Source organism: Ornithodoros turicata, chromosome 7 (genome assembly GCF_037126465.1).
Source record: "Ornithodoros turicata isolate Travis chromosome 7, ASM3712646v1, whole genome shotgun sequence".
Taxonomy (NCBI): domain Eukaryota; kingdom Metazoa; phylum Arthropoda; class Arachnida; order Ixodida; family Argasidae; genus Ornithodoros; species Ornithodoros turicata.
Genome location: NC_088207.1, coordinates 38,982,589 through 39,000,936, shown reverse-complemented (window position 1 = coordinate 39,000,936; position 18,348 = coordinate 38,982,589). Strand labels below are relative to the sequence as shown.

General features: G+C 46.5%; 1 protein-coding gene and 1 long non-coding RNA gene across 3 annotated transcripts in view; one reads left to right on the top strand and one right to left on the bottom strand.

Moving 5' to 3' along the window:
• Window positions 1–18,348, bottom strand: part of LOC135401064 (glutamate receptor ionotropic, kainate 2-like) — a 259,479-nt gene that overhangs the window by 98,261 nt on the left and 142,870 nt on the right. The window lies entirely within an intron of this gene.
• LOC135399858 (uncharacterized) overlaps window positions 7,314–18,348 on the top strand; it is a 53,169-nt gene continuing 42,134 nt past the window's right edge. Inside the window, exons 1-2 of the long non-coding RNA XR_010424433.1 lie at window positions 7,314–7,595; window positions 7,670–7,852. This is a non-coding gene — a long non-coding RNA (uncharacterized LOC135399858). The remainder of the gene's footprint in view (window positions 7,596–7,669; window positions 7,853–18,348) is intronic.

Genomic DNA, 18,348 nt, shown 5'->3' with positions numbered 1-18,348 from the left:
GTACACAAAAAACCCAAAGTGTCCCATCTTGCTCCGTGTCTCATCTTGCCCCACTTTGCCATACATAGATAAAATTCAATGATATAATACAAAATCTAACGCGTCAGTGACGGCTGTTTGCTTGGGACTTCGATCTTGGGACTTAGGCCTAACGTTAGCGACGAAACATTTCATTTTCGCGTAAAAAATCATGGCGGAGCGAAAGTTGACGCTGATTTTCCAGCTTGTTGCAGGAGCGTTTGAAGTTTGATTGACAAGTTGAGCTTGTTTTTAGGCTCCTCCTAATGGCCAGATTCGTTTTTTATACACGGTTCTGGTATACATGTTCTTCATTACTAGGGGTCCTCGAAGACAAGAAGCACACTCGACGACGTGCACGTTGTTCCGTGTGTGCTTCATCCGTGTATTGGAGGCTCCACGCATGTCCATGCACACGCTTTTCTCTCTGTCCGTTTTATTCGTGACATTTCATTGAACGCCATTTCGTCGAAAATGGACGCTTCATCGAACGTCGTTTCATCGAATCGGTGGCCGCCGCTTTTTGTTGCGGCAACATGTGAAATACGTAAAAGGCTCTCCTGACCTAACCTTGGTCAGGCGTCGATGAAACGGCGTTCGACGAAAAGGCGTTTGATTACATGGCGTTCGATAAAACGGCGGCGATGAAACGGCGTTCGGTGAAATGGGCGGGCACCTGTCCGTTCCTCTGGTAGCTCATGAGACGCAATACAGAGGACACGTGAGACGCAAACATTCCAGGTCTACAAAAGGATGCAGGAGCCCGCGAGGGTGGAAGCCGGGATTATTTTCGCATTACTCGCACCCGTGATAAGGCGCACATCTCGAGCTTTAACTACGGTATTGGACTCGATAACGGCAGCACGCGGGTAGACATCCGGTGCTTTTGGCAGGAAGCTCGTAAAGCATGACAGGAAATGGGCCTAATCCCGGAAGGAAACGGAACAAGAGCGCTGTAGGGCAGTAAATTTACCGTCTCGCAGAGTTGCAACTGGAAAGTGCGATAAATAATCAACGCCAGGGAAGCCGCAGAAACGCTTTTCGCTGGTTTTCTTCTGTAAAGCGACGAAGGACGGCGAGATTTATGTCCTTTAGTGATTGCTGCGTTTGCTTGCTATACTGCTAGAGATTGGGACGGGAAGAAGGAATGGGCCACCACGTCGTTAGCTCACTTCCTTCTCTCGAGTATAAGGCCCCACCCCGAGAGAAGAGAGCTGAATGCTTGTGGAACGTTCTTCGCCATAAAGGTCGGGGCCTTTCTTGAGTCTCTTTTTTCTACTGTACATGACATTTTCGTTTATTCTAAGAAAAACAGATATTTCAGTCAGATATTTTGGCAAGGGATAGCTGTCCGAAGTATTTTATTTTTAAATCTTACTTTTCGTTTTGAAAAGTGTAGCTGATGGTTGCTAAAAGCGGTTGGAGGCTCCGTCTACCGCGATAATAATTCATATTTGTTTCATTGGGAAAGGGGTGATTAAATTTGTTCGTAAAATGTCTCGGTCGTCCCCTGTGCTTGGCTCTATACCGTGATAGCTCTGTGAGATGCAATATTTTCCTCAGGTCTTCCTCCATGCGTCACTCCGCCATTGCCCTTGTCGTCTTTTTGTTTCCTTTGACCTTCTAACATCTGCACGAATGTTGAGGTGATTCCTCAGTGATGTCTGCGCTTCGGGCGCTGCTCTTTCTTAGAGCAGTGTCAAAGCTACTGAGGACCGCACTGGGGAATGTCCTTCACGTTCATGCAAGCGGGCACAGTTCTTCGCGCCTCTTGTATAGGAGCACCTCTTGCGCCACCGTCCAGTTCGACTGCCCTTGTCCCTGCTCGTTCCTCTCAAGTCACATCGTGCAGACGCAGGCGGGTGCTTTAAAAACAAAGATTCCGGGAACAAAGAAAACAGGGCCGTAAAACATCTGCCGCCCCTGCCCCTAATGTTTCGTACTCTCACATATGCACCTAGTATTTCCTTCCAGATGCAGTTATTCGTGTGTTTTCCCCAACACTTTGTAAAAACAGAACGTCGCCGCTCAAGTCCAACCACTGTACAGGATGGTACTGTCATCATCTGAGTTGAGTAAATGGCACAGTACGCGTTTCGGTGACCGTACACGCAAATGCAGAGCTGCCCAAAAAAGAGCTCATCACCGCCATCACCCCGCCCATTTCCTCTCTTTTAAGGTTTGTAGTTACATAGGATCTCTGATCGCCAATGCCGGGTGACCAGGATATGTGAAGCAAAACGCATAACGCAAGAACAAAGTCTCAAATAGTTATTTTCACGAACAACGACACGACAACAAAAGCACGAACAACACAGGCTTCTCTCCCTGTTACACGGAGAGCCTTTTCAATGATCATTGAAGCCAGCGGCCATTGAACATACGCGTAGCGCCACCTAGCGTGTAACGTGTCAACCTTAACCTGTCTAACTAACCTGTCAAGAAGCATTAGATCCAATGCTCCCTGACAGGTTGACACGTTACACGCTACCTGGCGCTACGCGCATGTTCAATGGCCATTGGTTTGAATGATCATTGAAGAGTGCTCGTATGACAGGGGTACAAAAGAATAACTAAAGTGCAAAACTTTCTCCTCGTGGAATGAGAGATACCGTTACCTTGACACTAACACAAAAGGAACGGGATTCATCGGTAGCATCGTTCGGGATTTATGATCGATAGAAAGCAAAAAAAAAAAAAAAACGCAACTGACACTTTCTCTCTACTATACTCATGAAGCCCGACAATGCAGAGAGGCCTCGGATTGGCCGCCTCAAACGATCTCCCGCGATGATTGGACAAATCATTTGAGGAGGCCAATAAGAGCCTGTTCCGCATTGCCCTCCCTTCATGGGAAGAGAGGGAGAACGAAAGCGTACATTGAACGTTCTTTCGCTCATAAATTCCTAACGACGCAACGGGATGGGGTCCTTTTACCTTTTGTGCCTCTGTCAACGTAAAGAGATCTTTCATTCCATGGTTTCCATTCCGCGTAGCACCAATTTCTTTTCTTTGCCTCAAGAAACGGAACAGTCCAATGGTTTACATAACATTCCATTTCAACAAAGATTTCCTTCGAGGATAACCTCCAACCAATCTATCCGCACGTCTAGACACGCCTTGAAATCGTTACCTGGACGGTTTCTTTCCGAGCACTTAAATCCTCCCAGTTTCTCATGTAACGGCTTAGAGCGAGGTGCTCGCTATTTTTCTTGCTCACTCGGTGAACCTTCACTGTGGAGAGCGAAATGTCATTTGTGGAACCGGCAACGGATTGGGAATGTGAATTACGCGCAGCGCTGCTTTCGCGCAGATAGCGCAGTTTTGCACGCTTTTCTTTTCGCAGTTTCTTTCTTTTTTTCTTTTTTTTTTTTTTGCGCAAGGCGTCCAAATCGCCTTCTATTTAAATAGCGACTAACTTTTACGAAGCGTTGAGAAGGAGCTGTGCTTCATTTACTGCACTCCGGGGCTGCTCTCCTTTTTATGTCCTTCTATTTTACTGATAGGCGAAAGAGCTCCCCCTTTTTTGGCTGAGACTCGGGTTGCGCAGTTTCGATTTCACTGAATGTTGGGTTCGAGGAATGTACTTCTTTCTCGTTTTGCACTGTTCGCTTAAGTGCAGCGGTTGTGCTCGGCGTGGTCTGTCGCTTGCAAATGCGGCGGGCGCAGACAAGCGTCCTGAATGGCGAGCGGTCGTTCACTCATTTAGGAGAGGGCAAAGAGGGAAAGGGTGCTGAATAATGATGTAGAACGGGATGTGTCGAAAGTAGCTCAGCGAAAAACTACTGGTGGGATTTAGTGAAACGTGTATAATGTTTCTTTTTTTTTTCTTTCCTATCGTTCTTTCTTCATCTATTCTATAGAAATGTGTTAAACTTTTCCGAATCCACGGGCTGCTTTTGGTTTTGGTGTTGGTGTTTTCGTGTTACTAATGGCGTTAATAACGGATGTGATTATGTGTTGCCTCATGTACTTTTCATTCCTTCTTAGCATATTTCTCAGAATAGGCCATTTCGTTCGTTTCATTAAGTGGTAATAGGCGGATCTAATTCATTCCAAACATATATACACATGTAGAACACACAAAACAATGACACTGAATCTTTCGAAGTTTAATATGTACTTAATATGTACAAGCCTTCGCGTGCTGTACTACGCTCCATCATGTACAGAATGAAAATTACAAGAATGAAATTATGTACCTGATGAAGCGTGGTCCACCACGTGAAAGCTTGTACATATTAAACTTAGAATGCTTCAGTGTCATTGTTTTGAGTGTTCTACAGTCATCTTGGACTTGACTCACCCTATATCTGCCCTGCTATATAAGATAAGAGAAGATAAGATAAGACTAAGATATAAAATAAGGTAAGATATAAGACTAAGATATAAGATAAAAGCAGAAGGAGGAAATCAAATCACTATTTAGGAACGTTCTGGAAGGCAACGGAATAAGAGGGCTACGTCTCTGCAACTTCTTACTGGGGACACTACAACGCATATTCGTTCAGTATTCGCGCCCGAAAACAGTTTTCGTTTTTGACAACACGCGTGTTTGTCGTCAATGTATTTATGAGCTGCTTTGTACGCTGCAACTAAAATCCAGGCCTTTTTTTCTCTTACCGATCGTAAATGTCGAAGAAGCTGTCATGTTCCCCAAATAACACTTTGGTGCTATCAGAAAAATACTTCATTGCTTTGAATACGCAATTATGCCGCTGTCAACGCAGACGGGGCCTATACCGCATGCCCCGACACTTTGTGTACAGACTTCGCGTCACTGGTTTCGTACACTGAGAATTAAAGGCGCTTTAGAGGAAGATTACTGCAGATCCGGTAGTAAAGGGTATATGCATTATTTATGATACTTTCTTGTTTACAATTGGGCTACATGAATCTTTCGAAACACATTGGATGATGACGTAGAGTCCTAAGATGACGTTAAGTATAGGGGTAATGGCTATGACTACGGCAGCGGTTGTGTTAAGGTCACCGTTAAACGACGATAATCCGATAAGTCTGCGAAGTAGTGGCACATTCAAAATTCCACATGGCACAAACAGTTGGCTGCGTGCTCATTTGCTTGACATATCGATTTCGTCACTGAATATCATCTTCTGTATCGCATTCAGTCATGCCTTCCCTACATCCTGAAACTGAATCCATGTTCTCGGGATTCAAGTTCATTATTTGGAACTTGGAAAGACTGGCTTTCGATGAAAACAAGAGTTCAGTAAACCTGATATCCCGGCATGAACGTCGCGCTATCCGTTGTTAGTGACTTTTAGTGCATCGTACGCCATCGCCGTTGCGTACTTAAAGGATAGCGTTGGTGCTTCTGCGCACGCGCAAAACATAGAGAGCTTCGCGCAGTGCGCAGAACCAACACATTATCCCTTACGTACGCAAATGCGATAACGTACGATGCACTAAAATTTTCTATTCTCAGACTCATTCCGTCAGCAGGTTCCCTCTCAATACCTGCCTTCGCAGCCGGAACGACAGCAAATGGTGCTTAGTTGATATTGTATCGCCCGCGACAGGTTAGCTTGCTTCCTCAATATCACTTCTGATTCGTAATGAAATAGCAAAAAATAAAAAAAGAAATAGAAGGAAAGAAAACGTGCTGAACGTCACCGTAGTCATGTTCAGAAGAACTACAAGCTCTTTTCCCACAAAAGCAAAACGGCACCTGGCAGACACACGAGTATTGAATGCGAAGAATGACTGTGTTTCAGATTGCACCATGGTGCATTGACCTACACGATGGGCCCTAGCCCTCAATGCGGAACGTCTTTTTTCTTTTCTTTTTTCGAGTAGCAGCTTAGAATATGGGCAACAATGCAAGCTATAGGCGCTGCTGTTCACTGCCTACTATTGTTGCACAATAGCTCACGGAACACTGAGTGGCGTCCTTTGAGGTGCCTGGATTACTAGCATCTCATTAAGGTCATGATTAAAGCGCTCCAGGGATCTTAAATGGTGTACTCCTATGAACGGGTGTCGTGCACGCTTCCGCCCGCTGCAGGAGTGTCGCCAAAGGAGAGAATGATAGCGCTCCCGCGTATCTTTTGCCCACCTATTGTAGCATAGGGAGGACGAAGGAGTAGCGTTCCTGTACCCGCTTACGTTGCATCGAAACAGTACGTCCGTTTGTCCGGGAAGGTAGAATAGGCACAAGAGTTCGCATTATGCCCAAGAGTACGTGCTGCTGACGGAATGTATCGGTAACTGTGCATTCGCACGAGTGACATATCCCTACGGAATAACCTATACCGCGAGAAAAAGCGAAAAACTGCTCACGGGGCAGTGTTCGCCGCGTGTTAAAAGGGTTATTGGACCTTTTTCACACACGCGTCAATCACGCTCGGCACGCGCCAAATCGTGAGTGTGTGAGGGGAGGGAAGGAGGAGTTGTCGCTACTTTTAGTATTCAGGGACCCTATCTGTCGTCCCCATACTGCGCATTCTAGTGAAGACGGAGATAGCCCTCTCCGGCACCTCAAGGTCACGCGCATAGGCTGTTGTGAAAAAGGTCCAATGTATGGCAGGAGCATTTGACTACTCTCCCGTGAGACGTTTTGCTAGACAACCATTGTGATTTGAAGATTATCTGTATTTTGGCGGTGAGAGCTTGCAGCCCGGGCACATCCAAGGGGACGAGAAAACTACACAGCCTCTCATCCGCTCGCGTGACATTGCATGACGTTCACTCTGGGGCGGTCACGTGGGAATGAAGATGACAGCCGACAGGAAGACTGCCTTCGCCTGACCAGGATAGGGGTAGGAACAACCTCGTAACGTCAGAGTGTTATCACATGACGTCTTGCATACGTGCTCGCGGGGGAATTCCAAATCGCGTGGACTCCAGTGCTTTGCGATTCTGATACTAGATTATACGGCATAGCTTCACGCAAGAAGTTATGCAGAAACTTGGTAAAGTAGGAAATGCACTACACTTTGCAACAAAAATATACTACGTGCTCCGTCAAGAGCGAACTATCCCTTTAAACATTCGCTCGGTGCCGGAGTATTGGAAGTGACGCACTGTAAACGCCATATAGATAAAGAAAACCTGTCTAATGCCTTCTCTCACTCCTTCACACGTAGACATACAAAGTCGGGATGACAGCCAATCGCTGCAAACGATTTCAAATATAGGCTTTCTGTGGCTACAAGTGGCTACCTATATGGCTCATGGCGGATCGTCTCCACAGCTACAGCCGCCGAAGCAAGGTCGTGATTGGCGGCCTCTTCATTGTGACGTCACGTGGTTTACGTCACGAGCGTCGTGGGTCACGAGCAGGCTTTGTTTGTAGGTGGGGTTGCCCTGCGCACTTCGCTGGTGACACCGTCTGCGTCTTTGCCTGTCGTCTGCTACGGAATACCTTGTGGCTCAGCAGCAGGATATTCTCCACGGTAGCAGTGCACGAAGAGACGTAAAGGGCAGCAGGAAGCGTCTTTCGCGTCTTCCGCTGGGGTGTTCTGGAAAACGCCGTTCGTGCCGATACACGCGGTAAATAGGTGCCCTCGGCGACACAGCTAGCAGACCCTACGTCACGCGATCGATTCATAAAGGTAACTGAAGCACTGGATCAACGAGGCGCAATTTTCGAGGTGCCAAGTGACGGGTTAATCTACTTCTCACATAGGGCCGACACTCCTGGGCACAACGGCACATCCTGCTGTCAAGTGCTGCATTAGACACAGGAAGTGGTTATCAATGAAAGCACTCTCCTTCACGCAAGCACGTCTGACCTGTCCGACAGTTGCAACAGACTTTTGCATATCATCCAGCAATTTGGCCTCCTATTAACAAATGGAGAAAGCCTCACGTAAGTGTGCTATTGGACAGATATTCGAAGCGCTAAAAAATATTTTCGAATGCTGCGCACTTCCTTTTCCTTGCGTGTACGATGATGATGCATTGTTGATGTTGATGCTGATGGTGACGAAAAAATAATGCGCTGTTACTGTTACAGTAACCTATTGAGTCGGTACATGTACACATCAACTACAGCATCTACCACATTTTCCTTTTTGGAAGCGTTGTGGCTTTAGAAGCAATAAGCGTGCGAGGTGACGAAATTCGAAACGATTCGTCCAACAAGTATTTTCTGAGAGGACAGAGTTGCCGTCAGGTTCGGACAGTAGTTGCTCGCGTTCAGGCTGCACTGTACGAGTGGTCAGCGGACAAGGTGCCTTCTTCACCACCAAAGCCGCAAACATTGCGTTGACGGAAAATAGGAGATTGGTTATTTTATATGTGATCTGATGTGACGTGATTTGATTATGTGCGAGTAACGGTGACATTTCCAATTGAAGCCAACGAGCACCATGGCGCCATATTGGCTGACAAGCCTCTCAGCAACGTGACGACACCACGGTCTCTATGATGAATAAAATACGTGAACTCAGGACGAGGGACTGAAATGATATCAGTATAGAAAGAAACGCAAGAACAAGACAGGACAGCGCATTCATCAACAAAACATCACGATTCTTTCCTCGTTGCGTTAAACGTTGCATGAGCGTATCAGGTACTCACCAAAGAATCATACAATAAGTTAGATGCTCTTGCTTGCTGTGTTGCCGTAAATCCAATTACAGATCTCGCCATTTCTTGCTTTCTGCACAGCCGGAAGCAGTCGACGTATATCAAATTACTCTTCCGGGTCTGCTCTGGTAAAAATAACGCTAAACGAACACACAACATTATCTCCTTGCTGTCTATGCGCTAGCAGCATTGTTCAAATCGTAGCAAGGCCCCAGGGTACACTGGTCAGTACGAAATTATGAAGGGACGACGTGCTGAATGAATAACGACACTTCATCCTTGTCTTTAGAATACCATGAGGCCCTCATGGCCAGATAATACAATGGTACAAAGTGAATAAGAGTCACAATTTGTGTCCAGTTCTACTAAAGAGCGTAAATGAGACCAGTGAGCCACACACGTTCCACGAAGAAAAGTGACAGTGCTGCATGACATTGGGTGAGGGACATAGCATGGTTGCCAATGTGAACGGCGCCTCAGTGATGTTATTCATACGATATCGCAGAGCCTCCTTTGCATTACAATACAGATCAACGTCGGTTTTCACATACTCGATAGCTGCCAACATATCACAGCTGAAGCATACTTTACCATAAGAATATACCATCGTGAAAAGACCAACGCGCAGCAGGGTGGCACGATAAACTCACTTCTTCACCGTAACCTCTTCTCACGGGCAATGAGATGCATGGTTTGTTGGATCTGAGCCTAGGGCATGCTTCACGCCCCTTCGAAATGCATTGCAGGATCGACCATATAGTGAGGTCCTACCACGCCCACTCCACGACATGTGCTGACGTGATCACGACATAAGCCTCGTTTACTTGAACCCGACAGGAGCGAGTCGAGCTGAACTCGGCTGAGTCGACCAGACCTAACGCTGTTTACATGAACTCGCTCCAACGGGAGGCGATCCCAGTTGCGCCTAGCGAGTCGAGCCTATAGCCCGAGTGGCGCCGAGCTCGAGCGAGTCGCGTCAACCTACCCCCTGCTGTCGGGTTGACTCGTCTCGACGCGACGTAGGGTCAACACGACCCGACAGCGTTAACTCGAGCGAGTCGAACCCGACAACCCAATTCAACCCGCTGTTGTCGAGTTCATGTGAACGAGGCTATAGACGGACTATAGACACCATGGAGAAGTCTCGAACGCGTTCCCGTATCATGTAATATATTAAAGGCTTCGCGCATTGATAAGCATAAAAATTTTTCTTCGTAAATTTGTGTGGATCAACAAAATACAAGGAAACACAACAAAAATGAGAGAACAGCTAAGATAAAAAGGAACCACCTTCTTTCATACGTGCCATAAACACGTGTTCATGTGCAGTGTGTTTAAAAAAAAAAGGACAAATGCAATATAGACACACATTGCAAACAGGATGTAGTTTAGGCACAAAAGTCACAAGCAGCAGGAAGTAATGCAGGTGGTTCGTTATCAACCAAATTCCTAACCGACAAGGTAACTTTCGTCGTCTCCACTCATTCAAAGCGTAGCAACCTCTCAGAGGCTTGAGTTCGCGATCGCTCACACTGCTCCCGTCCTTGTTCTCTGTCCATTATTATTATCTTTCACTTTTCTTTTTCTTTTTTTTTCACGGTCACACACACATTCTCCTTAATGAATGGAGTCATCCAGCAGCGCTCTATAAAAGACAGCAGACTTATCCGAGCCCGACGCAGCACAGCGAAGCCTGTCTTGCTTGAAACAGTTCGTTTCAAAGGTCCCACGGGGTGCAACTTCATCTGGCCCTAACTTTCTCCACCCGAAAGCCTCGATAATACGAGGAGCCCTCGAGACATTTTTCATAAAGGAAGAGTTCACGCCGTACACTCTTCTCCGCACAGCCCATTAAGCGCTGTGGGCTTCACAGCGGAGATTTTTATATCTTGCCCGAGCCTTCAGCGCTGTTAGGCCACGACAGTTTCTTCTTTTCAGCGTTGGAGTGGTAGCCACTCTGTTTTCTGAAGCGTACTACAGCTCTGGCGGTATCGGGATTTTTGAAACAGGGCTCGTGCATTGTTTGCTTCTTTTGTCCAGGTGGGGGTAATTAGAGCGCCCTCTTGGTACCCGCTATAGCTTAGACCCTTGCAGGTGGTGGCTTGTGTTTAGGGTTGCTAAAGAACGAGGGCTTCGATACAGTTTATGGCTTTGTTGCCGCGAAAGAAAACGAAATGGGACGGGACGACACTCGAAAATTTTGAAGGCGTGTAGAATGGGTTAAAACCTTAATGACAGAGGAGACATGGTTAGCATGGGACGGCTGAAAGAGAGGTCTTTCAAAGAGTGCACGAATTTTTTATTTTTTATTTTTTCAGAAAAGTAGTGAGACAGCGTGCCTATAGCTTAAAAACTGGCACGTTCGTTGCACTTCATCATTTCAGTGCACGTGTAAAATCGATAGTGTTATCGCGACCCATATGGCGCGTATTTCCCTCCGTGAAAACAGAGCGCGTGATACGCGGAGCCCGAATACGCAGAGCGAACGACATGGCAGCGTAAATATGATGCACTGCGATTTCGCGCGAACGCGAACATGAACGCGAGAAACCGCGAACCTCCTGGCAACACTTCTTCGTCCGCTCAATCCGCGTGATACGCGATAGGTCTTCGGTTCGACGGACTACTGCGCATGCGCCACTCTTATGCGCGGCGTGAAATTCAAACAACAACAACAACATCCTCAGTCCTACACTTTTTAATGTGGTAATGGCAGGACTAAAATCGATAGTTCCTCGCAAGGTAGTATTTTCCGTGTATGCCGATGACGTTGCCCTTTGGACAATAGGCAAGTCACGACCGCCATTCAACGCCGTTTGCAACAAGCCTTAAACAATGTTCATCTCTACCTTACGCGACTTGGAATGGACCTTTCGCCCGAAAAGTGCGGCGTGAAATTCACAACCCTCTTGACGCTCTGTTCCACGTACGGAAAATTTATTCTGCGCGTCACATTTTACGCTGTGCGTGATATGCAACGTGTTGCGCGCTGAAATACGCTCCATGGGGGTCGACAGCGAATTATGCAAGTGTGTAGAAGTGGCGGAGGAGGTGAAAGAAAGTGAAGTGGGTCGACAGCGAGTTATGCAAGTGTGTGGAAGTGACGGACGAGGTGAAAGGAAGTGAAGTGGGAAAAACATATAAAACTGACTGTCTCCATCTTTGGGCATTCTGCCAAGCGAGATTGGACGTGGTAGCTATACATAGTGCCATGCTCATCTTCGGCTGCCCGCACTCGTTAAGGTGCCATATAAGTTTTTCTTAAGGTCGACTTCCATGGGACGAAAAACGAGCAGACGGTGTCGGAAAGTCTTGCTCTGATGTCACTGTTGCCAGAGTACAAAGTGAAAACTTAGTGAAATCAGTTGTTGAAAAATGTACCTAATGTCACAAATTTTGCAACTAAATCCAACGACTGTCTAAAAAAGCGTGCCCAGTAATGTACCGAAAGGCATATTCAACACTGCGAAAGGAAAACATGCTTTTTTGCTGAGAATGGTGTTCTAGCGGTGCAGTAGGCGAGACAGCGAGCAGACGACAGCACCCCATAGCAAGAAGAAGGAGATGACTACGACGACGACGACTCACGAGAGCAGACGACCACGTGCAGACGACGAGGCAGCGTAGCTGGCGCAGATTCGTAGCGGAAGTGCGCTTTGATTGGCCGGTCTCGTGTTCATCCGCAGTGGACGCTTCCGGAGGTACCCGGGTTCGAATCCCGGTGCCGGCTGTGCAGTCTGGGGTTTTTCCTGGGTTTTCTTTAGAGCTTTCAGACATATGTCGGCACAGTTCCCTCAGAAGTCGGCCCAGGAAGCACATTCCCCCATGACATAAGTCGTGAAGTTCCCCACCTCTGTGAGGCCGACAACGGCAAGCCCTTCCACCATCACCACCACCACCACCCTTCCGGAATCGCGGACGCTGGGCGAAAATATCTGTCATGGGCAGGTCACCGGCGGACGCTCACATTTTTGACACCTCGCGTAGGGCGTCCGACGCTGAGCGAAGTTCGCAGCTTTTTCGCTGTGCATTCGCTTCATGGAGGTTGGCCTTTACTTCTTTTCTTCTCTCGCGACAACTGCTACGGACAGACCTACACGAGGAGACCAATGACAGGCTGCTCCGCGTTGCCCTCCCTTTTTTGAGGAGGAGAGAAGAGGGAAAGAGTTGCGGTGTCGTTCGCGCATAAGTCACGATTGATGATGATGATGATGCGTTTTTGGCGCACTAAAAACTAAGCCCAAACCACGAATGACGCAACGGATGGATCTAGTTCCTTTTGTATTAAAGGTAACGGCGTCCTTCGTCCTGTGAGAAGAGAATGTTTGCACTTTACTGCCCTTTGAATGCTTCGACTCATGATATTTGGTATGGCTGCGAGATACAAATACAACTGAAACGTCCCAGATTGTCTGTCGGCAAGCAAGCGCTAGCCAGGTGCAGGCGATGCCACTCCCATCGCATGCGGCTTGAGGGACTTGAGGATGGAACGTGCATGTTCTTTCCGGGCCTTCTATCAACGGATAGAGGAGTGGGCAGGGCAATTTCAGTCGCTCCTCTGGACGCAGCTGTCTGCTCTGCGATTCATTCTCACGAGCACCTCCACAGCACGACGCGGAGGAAGGACGTGTGGCGTGCCACGGAGTGATTGTCTCGCCTCATGAGCCGTCTTGGGCTGATGTCACGTACAGGCCCACTTTATTAGCACCAAGGTTTCTTTATTGCCGTGGGTCGAGGACTCACGGATAATGATGTCAGCCGGAAAGAATAAGGAATTCCGGATAATATATTATTTGGCATTCTCGAGCTGTTATAGTCTGGCTCATACGACAGAAAGGTTTTGGGCTGCAGTGCGTGGGCGCTATGCCGGGGCTAAATTTGGCGTTGTAGGGGCACTGCCGCAAGTAATGAGGTATTTTCATGATAACGCACATCTTGATGCATAGTGTTGGTGCATAGTGTTGGTGCAAAATATTTTATCAGCATGACTAGTTCTCATTGGGTGAATGAGAGTTTAATTTACATAGCCAATCAGTTTAATTATTGTGCGACTTGGCGGCTGCCTGCCGTAAAAGTATAAAGAAGAAGACTTAATTAATAGCTAATTTCTGTTCATTTTTATTTGAGCATCTCGTACTGCGCTTATCTTAAAGAGTGGGATATTCAGCTCTGTCTGAGGTATCCCGTGTTTCTGTTCTTCCTTTCAATGTTACCCTTTTATCTAGCTCGGGTGCTCTCACTCCGACTTTGTTTCCTTCTCTGGTATTCAGCGTGTGTGATCGTGGGACGCCGCTAGTTGACATTCTCTTTCTTCCTCTCGCGTTGGACACACGTATTCAGTGTTCACATTACTTACTTCTCTTACGTACATTCCGACAGCGCAGTGAAAGCACGCTTCACAGGAGACGGTCACAGACGCGAGGGTGGATACTTCGCCTCGGACTTCACTTTTTATTTGTAGATTCTGTTCCAGTTTTAAAAAAAAACACATTGTGTATCTCAAGAAACCACAACAGGAGATAAGTAGTTCAACAACAAAAAAACAAAATAAAAATAAAAATTAATAAAAGGATTTTAATATCGCGCAATAAACCAATTCCCTCGTTCTACCGTCAAATTAAGCTAATTTTATCCTCTTCAGAAATCATTATTTCATTTCCGAGCTCAAGTCGTTTTGAGTAATTTCAGTAGCGCTGTTTCTGTTCGGCCGGAAACTTTAGCAGGTTTTAAGTGGAGTGGTACTCGTAATTGAGCGCTGAACGTCACCCCGGAGGTGCCTTCGCGGGAGAAATTAAAACTCAGCCACTTGAGCCGCCGTCTTACGTGAATCTTTCCGCGAGAAAAAGTAAATGTCGAAAAGGCTCGACAGTGAGCAAGGACCTGGTAATGCTGGATTCGGCTCTTTCTTTCTGGGTCTGTGTTGAATATTTTACGTCTTCACTTCGTGCTGAATTCCGGCAAAGGCCGTACACGACGGAAAAATCGTGATGATGATGACAATGATGACGAACAGAAGAAAAAACCAGCGGCATGGCCGAGCGGGATAAGGCGTCCAGCTCGTTGGTCGTGCTGAAGACTGGGAGGTGGTTGGTTCGAATCCTACACCGGCTGTGCTGCCTGAGGTTTCCGATGTGCTTTCCGAAGACTTTCCAGACGAATGTCAGCACAATTCCCCTCAAGTCGGCCCAGGACGCATATTAACCTCCCTGCCCTCCAATCCTTCCTGATGTTCTCTCTCAATCTGACCACATCTGTACGCCGCTCAGTGCCACAGTTGCTTCGCGACGCTAACACAAAATAAAGGGAATAGAAGAAAAAATGGGGGTGGGGGCGGTGAGCCGCGACTACGACGGGCTGGCTACCACAGTACACCTACGTAGTAACAAAAAAAGAAAAAAAGAAGAAAGAAAAACGGTGATAGGAGAATTAGTTCATTCGGAAAACCTACTGGTAATCGAGCGACTGATAGTGTGCAAAGTCAGATAAAGGTATGCTTTAGAGCTACCTTTAAAGCTGCTTAAAGTATGCTTTCGCACGGTTTATCTGCGCAGCTTGACTTGCAGACTGTGTATGGTTCTTTTAAGCTTGTTATTGTGGTATGGCTCAGATATTATGCATGTTATGGTATGGTCTTGTTGCGGCCGGATACATGTATGGTTTGTAGGAATAGCAGGTTCTCTACGGAAAAAACCCACCTCTGCTTTTTTTTTTTGTCTCTAAGACAAGCCATCCATCCTTGAGTGAAGTTCCGTCCAACCCATTATCTATCGTATTTTTACTGCGACGTTGTGTTGCTCCGCTCCAACTCTGACACTAGCAAAACTGCACGTGAAAATATTTCTGTTGACTATATAGGGTTCCTTTTCCTGTTCTTACATATTGAAGTATATATAGCGCTCCGACGCCACATGTGCTGTGCATGCATTCGTGCTCTTTGGCAGTTGTAGCGAGCGTTCCGCAGAAGTTGTTGCGAATGTTCCTCTTTCAAGTGGCAGGCGCGAGTTGGGAAAAATCTGATACAGTCCCTACGGAGGGAATCCTTGAAAAGGACTCTCACGCAATCAAAAACTTACGGTACATGTCCGCGACAGCCTCGTAATGACTTCCAAATTCCGAAAGTACAGAAAGAAAAAAGTGGTTGCTTATTTATTTATGTTTGCGCCATGTATTCCTGTCGCTGCACAGTCGCTCAGTTAGCGATTTTAAAGCGGAAACGCGGCATTAATGGCACCATCGCGAACAAACTTTTTATGAACTCTCAACATCAACAGGAAACAAGGAAAATCGCCACAAAAAGAAAACAAAGACAGACAGAGAAATTAGATTTTCCAACAACAACGCACGTACACTCCTAAAACAGATGGGTACTTGGAGTGGATCCACACGTAAGGCTCTTAAAACAGAGCTTCTCCACATAACACACCGAATGCCAACCATTACACAGAATGACACCCTTATCACTTCTGATTTGTGTAAAACGTGGGGCGTACGCTTTTTTTGTTACGCTTTTTTTTTTGGGGGGGGGGTTCAGTAACACGGCGATGTGCACGGCTAGCCACGCCCCACTACGATTCCCCATACCATCTTTATCATCTTTCTTTTTTTTTAATCCATGTGTCATTTCTTTTTTTAAAGCCATATTTGCTTTAATCTATCTCATACTTCTTTCACCGTTTGTTAGTTGATCCTTTATTTCCTAAATCTTTTCTTTTTATTTTTTTTCTTCTTTCATTTATTTTTCTTTCTTCTCCTGTTTTCTCGTTTTTTTTCTTGTTTTATTTTAAGGAATAGCAAGCCGACGACCCGTTTGGCTGACCTTTCCTCCTTTTTTTTTGCTTTGTTCTAATAAATATATCCCCCCCCATACCATCGAGGACCGTGACCGGTACACGTGTGAACGCCGGGTGCTTCGACGCACCCGGCGCAAACTTGAGCTCCTTGACCATAGATCATTCAGCTTGTCGAAAGTACTTGGCCCATGGCGCTCCCCTGCGCATCAGTGCCGGGCTCTTCGCTCTCTTTTTGCTTTCGTGCAAGCTACTGGCCTCCTCGAAGAGCTCTAAACAGCACTCCGACCTGTCTTCACTTCGGGTTCACTATTAATTCTTCATCCTCTCATATAAACCTCTTTGAGGTGGGGTAGGATCCTGTGGCTACCAAGGGGGTGATGATGATGCGATAAAGAAAAAAAATGGGGATGTAAGTTTCGACGAAGTCGAACTGATTACCCCAGTACGCTTACATACAGAAAGTACAAACAGATGATGAGATGATGAGAAAACAAAGAGATGATGACCAGAGAAGAACAGAGATGATGATGATGAAGTTCACCATGGACTTCAAAAGTTTCGATCAAATCTACCACAGGGAAACATCCCATGTCATCATCACTCTTCCCATAATTTATTGTTGTTGTTGTTGTTGTTGTAGTCTCACAAAACGGCGTACGCCTCCCGTTTTCAACGAATCAGATGACGATGTCATTATGAATTATGGTTGGCCAGGAGCGTGACGTTCTATTTTTAGAGTGTTCGTTGCGAGAATGTTTACGTGAAACACACTGGATGGGCTGGATTAGTGCTGTCTTTATGAAAGCTTTCGTGATTTCGTGTACATATTTTAAAGAAGTATAGGGACAAAAAAAGAAGAAGAAGAAAACGAAAAGGAAAACGCCTAAGTGAAATGACGCAGGACGTTTTCGTTTTGTTTCTAACTCTGAAGCTTTGGAAATGGAAAGAAAAGTCTCATTAGTCTGAGTCGCAAAGAATGTACTCTCGCTTTTTAATATACGCTTATAATGAAAGTAAAATATTGCGCCACCGTCTTTCTTTCTCCCTCCCCCCCCCTCTCTCTCTCTCTCTCTCTCTCTCTCTTTTATCTGCTTTTTGTCACGCGGCAGTGCAGAATCTCATTTCGCAGAAATACACCTGTGTTGTCTTGAATTCGTTCTTTTCCCATTAGAAGGTGGAACTTATCCAGAGATAGCACACAGGAAATGAAGCGCGGTATCGCCCGCGTATTGGACAGATTTCATCGGAGTCGAGGGAGAGCTTAGGGCAGTATTAACGCGTCAAAGAGGGTCTGCCGTACGCGCCTAGATACGTGTGACGGTCCACGTATGCCGCGTGAGGGCTGCGCCTTAACCATCTATCGTCGTGAGACGAGCTGTATGAACGTACATCTCCTTCGTGACGTGAATTCACCAAGAAAAGTATTCGGGCCATTCGCCCATGTAGCCTGTGATTCACAGAAGCTCGAAGGCCCTCAAATATATTAGACGCGGAAGTATTTGTCAATGTCAGTATGTAATGCTGAAAGTGTTTTGCTTGTACATGAGCAGGGGAGCCGGTGGCCTTCTCCTGCCCCTATATGTTCGAAGCACTGTTTCTATTTCCTCTAATCATTACTGGGTTCCAAGTTGCACCTTACCGCTGCCTGCGACCATCGATCAATTTTTTAGTGGCCTGCACTTGACAAGGACGTTGCCCGCTGTGTACAGCAGTGCTCCACTTGCCAACGAAACATGTCTATGCCGCAGAAGCAAGAAGAACCTGTCTCGTGGCCACAACAGAGTGAGTTTGTGATGGCCGCAGGTAGCGGATCGAGTGTAACTAGAAACACAAACATGTGCAACGAAATCGTTGTACACGATTTATTCTTCAGGGCATCGCAGCTTAGACATATAGTTTCCTTGAAATATTAGCGGAGTGCTGCGTTTCATGAACTCATTCAGTCGAAATAACAGTTACCTAGGGACCTCACATTTCTGTTGGG